Source organism: Bombyx mandarina, chromosome 10 (assembly GCF_030267445.1).
Source record: "Bombyx mandarina strain Sakado chromosome 10, ASM3026744v2".
Lineage (NCBI taxonomy): Eukaryota > Metazoa > Arthropoda > Insecta > Lepidoptera > Bombycidae > Bombyx > Bombyx mandarina.
In genome coordinates, this window is record NC_143217.1 from 10,046,555 (window position 1) to 10,051,453 (window position 4,899).

Consider the following 4,899-nt stretch of genomic DNA (forward strand, 5'->3'; position numbering starts at 1 on the left):
TTTTTTTTTAATTTTCTCCCAATCATAAATCTAGCCAATACATTTTAACTAATTAAATCTACGATGTATGTTGGCAGTCGGATAGAGGGTGTTTCAAGAAACCTTGCATTACAGAGATGGAGAACGAGTTCACGGCCCATCTGGCATGGAGTTGTTACCGTCCATTTTAGGAAGAAGTCAATTGAATTGAATTTTATGACGTTTCCCCGCCCCTTCACGGCAGACATAGATATGGTCACTCACGAGGGCTCACTTATGAGGTTTTGCGGCTTTAGTTGTTATTATGCGATGTTACTAGTCCTTTCGTCATAGAAATTTGCCTTCATAATAAACATTTCATAAGTACATATCGACGCTTGAAAGGCAAACGTGACTAAGCGACAATAACTGCTTTATACATAAATGATAGGCAATAACCATATTCGATGCGCAAAAAAAATTTATTTCTAGGTCTATTAAAATCATTTCAATCCTACAGCTAGGTTCGTTAAAATAGAACTTTTTTCAGGTATTTCAACTTTAAATTAGTCTACTGTAAAGTTCACGTATTGTCGCTTAGTCACGTTTGTCTTTCAAGCGTCGATATGTATTTCCTGACAAAAAATGATACCTGCCAGCGGGTTTTGAACATACAAATACACGAGCTTAGGCCAGAATAAATCATTAGTATTTGGAATATATAAGTAGGGATATTTGTGTAAAAATAAGCGAAAAGTTCATGGTTGCATATGTAAGTCGCACGCAACGTGAACCATGCTTACGACTATCGTAAGTGTGTTTGTTATATACCGTAAAATGGGGCGATTAGGGACAAATTCCAACTTTAAGAGCAATTTTAAGGTAGTTGTTGATGTATATAATGCTATATCAGGATCAAAATGATTGAGTCTTGGGGGCACCTTTGCTGTCTAATTTAAAATTATGCAACTAGCATTCCAGTTTAAGCAAAAAATGCAAAAATAGGTGTAATCCCTATTTACCCGAAAATTGCGGTTAATTGGGATGAAATGAGAAATTTGCTAGGGTTGGCACTACTTTTATTTTTATATATAGTTTTAATTTATTTATTTATTTAGTTGCACCAACAAAGTGATCATCAATAAAAAAAATTGAAAAACTGACAAAAGTACATGGCAGACATCACCTCAATTATAGGTGCAATCGACAGTGCAGTAACAACAAAATATATATATATATATATTTACATATATATAGTGGGCTTTCTTAGAAACGGTTTATATTTCTCCGTTCTTGGTAAGTACTTAGGGGCTGATATTTCTATCTGGGTTAAGAGATTAGGTGTGTCGGTTATTCCATGGATTAATCAGATGAATACCCCCACTCTGAACAAATATTAAATATTTTATTATGTATAACTTAGACATTTTTGTCCACCTTGAGATTTCATTGATCTTGTTACATGTCTCTGCAAAATCGACTTACTTATATTAAATTGCTTATCTATTTCAACTAAAGACTTATTCCCAATTTCGCTTCGATAAACCAGATTTTTACCAACAAATTTAAAAAATATTGTTATAACTACATAGACAACCCTACAAACCTGTACCTATTTATACTTATGTCGTTTCCATTTCACGTATTCTCATCCCAATTGACCCCTTTTTCGTTGTTATTTGTACCTAAGACGTCCCCAATATCCCCAAAAACAACAGATTTTTACATGTATTTTTATTTAATCAAATACATTAAAACCAATAACAACTAAGACTTACCTTTAATATATATGCTGGTTCAAACACTAAATAACGTTTATAAATCATAGTCGTCTTCTATTATTATCAAATAAATAAAAGAGAGCAAAGTTTCTAGCACTAAAATAATTACCACCACAGGAAGTTAATTTGAAACGCGATTTTTTATAAGTTAGCAGCTATTAACATGCATATTCAGAGTTGTTTTGTGAACTTTCAACATTCTACTATTAAACTACAAAAAAATGGAAGATTTTGCAACGAATATAAAACTTATATTGAGCGTCGAAAGATTTTCCCGGTTTTTTCCCGATTCGCCTTTCAATCCCTAATCGCCCCATTTTACCGGTACAGCAACAAGATTTTCACTTTCAGCCACAAACGCTACTCATTTTTTTTAAGAGAAAAAATGACACCTACTTTGAAATGTAGATTTTGATTCCCCAAATGTAGATCAATAAATTCCTTACATATAAAAAATTGTATTGAAACAAATGAATTGTTAAAGATTTATAAATAAAGTAACAGTTTTGTTTCAAAGGTTTAGTTCACCGTAAATAGTCATACAAATGAGATATATTTTTTTAGGCACTGGAATCTAAAATATAATGCCTTATTCTGATTAAATTAATACTAAGAATTGACGTGACGTTGGTGCAACAGCTATACAAAACGTTGTAAACATCGTTGTGAATAGTTTTTCGTCTTCATTTCTCATAGCGCACGAAAGCGTCAGTTTTTGTTTTCACTTTGAATATGTGTGATATCTACTATGTACGTACAGAGCTGCTTGGTGAAACAAACAAGAGCGAACGGAAAAGAAAGTAAAAATAAGTGCATTGATACAAGAACTAGGCAAACGTGAGCCGAGAAACGTGTGCAAGCGAATGCAATAGATTCATCTCGGGGAAAAGTGATGACAAACCAACTGGAAACTTTAGGCCCGTATTGTTTATCCGTTGAGCTATTTTCGCGCCATATACATAGTTTTACAGCTATTTTTTTCAATTTCTTCACTTTCTTTCTATGCACACTTTCTAGGTTCCATGGTGAAATGGTCTACGCTTTCTAACGTAATAGTGCAAGTCTTTCTTGCGTATCACTATTGAGAATGAAAACGAATTAATGCTGTCATTGATTCTCCTTCGGTTATTGCCTCTATGTGATTCTAACAGTACAGTAAAAACCGCGCTAAGTTAATTAATTATGGACGAATTCATTTAGCTAACTTCAATGAAAATCGAATAACGTAATTTAGATATATGAAGCAGAGTCCGTATAGAACAATTGGTTTAGTCTGGTTGTAGGCAAGTTCGCATATTTAGGTCACAATCTCTGTGGTGGTTTGCTCTGTAAATCTGCATACACGGATGTCGGTGCTATTAGATATTGTAGGTTTCTCTATCGGAGAAACTTTCGGAGTGAGCGAAGTGTGTCGGGCCGCGGGCCAGGCGGTGGTCGGCGTCGTGCACCCACGGAAATAGGTCCGCGACAATAAACTATGAAGCATGTCTATGTGGGCCATCGCGAGCGCGGGATCGTTGTTCGGTCGCTTGTCGACACTATTCGCTCGCTGAACGCTATGCAAATCGTTAGGAACTTTCTTCCGGCGCGTTTGCGAGAGGGCATTGTAACGATTTCTCCTGCGCAAACGAGCGATTGTTGCCTTCCTTCTATTTCAGTTCATTTAATGTGCATTTATTATTATGTATTGGAAATGTTTTGATTGAAACTGTAAAGCTTAACAGTTAATAATCGTTATTAGTAGAAAGGAAAATTGCCATTTTAGGTGAGGAACTATTTATCATGGTACAAACAGTGAGAAAAGTGAGTTCCTATTGTTGAAGAAGCGTAGCTAATTATTGAATTATTCCATATTAAACCAGCTCAATCTAAATACTGTAAATATTGTAACATGTAAACGCTATTAAGTAATTGAAGATTCATTTAAATCTCTTAACCTTTAAGCAACATAATTCTTTCGAAATATTCTTTATTTAAAAAGCTATTGTCAGTTGAAACTTTTTAAATTCTAACAAAGACTTATCTTTTTTTTTTTTTTGCTTTTTTTTTATTTGCTTAGATGGATGGACGAGCTCACAGCCCACCTGGTGTTAAGTGGTTACTGGAGCCCATAGACATCCACAACGTAAATGCGCCACCCACCTTGAGATATAAGTTCTAAGGTCTCAGTATAGTTACAACGGCTGCCCCACCCTTCAAACCGAAACGCATTACTGCTTCACGGCAGAAATAGGCAGGGCGGTGGTACCCACCCGCGCGGACTCACAAGAGGTCCTACCACCAGTTTCTTGTAATTTCACGGTTCATTTTGGCTTTGACGTTTATGGGAAGAAACACTCCCTGCTCTTTGTCAAATGTAGCACTGTATTTTCTAAGCCTTAAAAATTAAGTTAATCCAATATTTAATGAGTGGATTGAACTCTTAACGGGTGTGTTGCCGACCATCGTTCTACTAAATTGCACATTGATAGTGCTTTTTCCGTTTATGCGCAGGTTGAAAGCGAACAAGATTTTCTCGATTTGAAGACGTTCGATGAAATGTCAACATGCAATAATATTTCAAAATATTAGCATCTTTTAATGACGTTTACTAAAATATAGTTCAAATTATTTTTATAGTTCTTGTTAACAATAACTTTTGTTTCAATGAAGATCTCTTATGTAATAATACACCATTTAAGATTCTTACTTCAATTTTATTTTTATTATTTTGTTCTAAAAAATTTTTATTTCATAATATGAGATTTACAAACATGTTCTCTTATCGTTTCTATTCTATTTCACGTTATTAGTACTCCTTATCACTGTACTCTAATGATAGAGGCGTTTGTTACGTAGTTCGGTTATTGTGTAAGAATTGATAATGATTTTTAATACTTCTTTTTCAACACTTCTTCACACAAACTTCTTCTTTTTCATTTTTTTCAACACTAAATTTCTTGTTTTCTTCTTCGCGTTACGAGTTAATTATAGATTCATATTAGTGTTAAAATTAATGATGTTTTTTGTGTTTTTTTTTTTTTTCGACACCTAAAAGAGAGTCTTACAAGCTTGTGTATCGTGCGACCACGACCCGCGCAACCATCCGCCGGCGCGACTCGTCCGCACGCGGCCACACTGCACTAACCTACTTACCGTGCGTTGATCTTTTTGTTTGTAA

At 34.7% G+C, this 4,899-nt stretch overlaps 1 long non-coding RNA gene across 1 annotated transcript; it reads left to right on the forward strand.

The window, feature by feature from the left end:
• The first annotated feature begins 1,050 nt into the window (after positions 1 to 1,050).
• On the forward strand, positions 1,051 to 1,378 carry LOC149502222 (uncharacterized). Its single transcript, XR_016323664.1, has 2 exons — positions 1,051 to 1,167; positions 1,267 to 1,378. It is a non-coding gene; the product is annotated as an uncharacterized LOC149502222 (long non-coding RNA).
• The last annotated feature ends 3,521 nt before the right edge of the window (positions 1,379 to 4,899 follow it).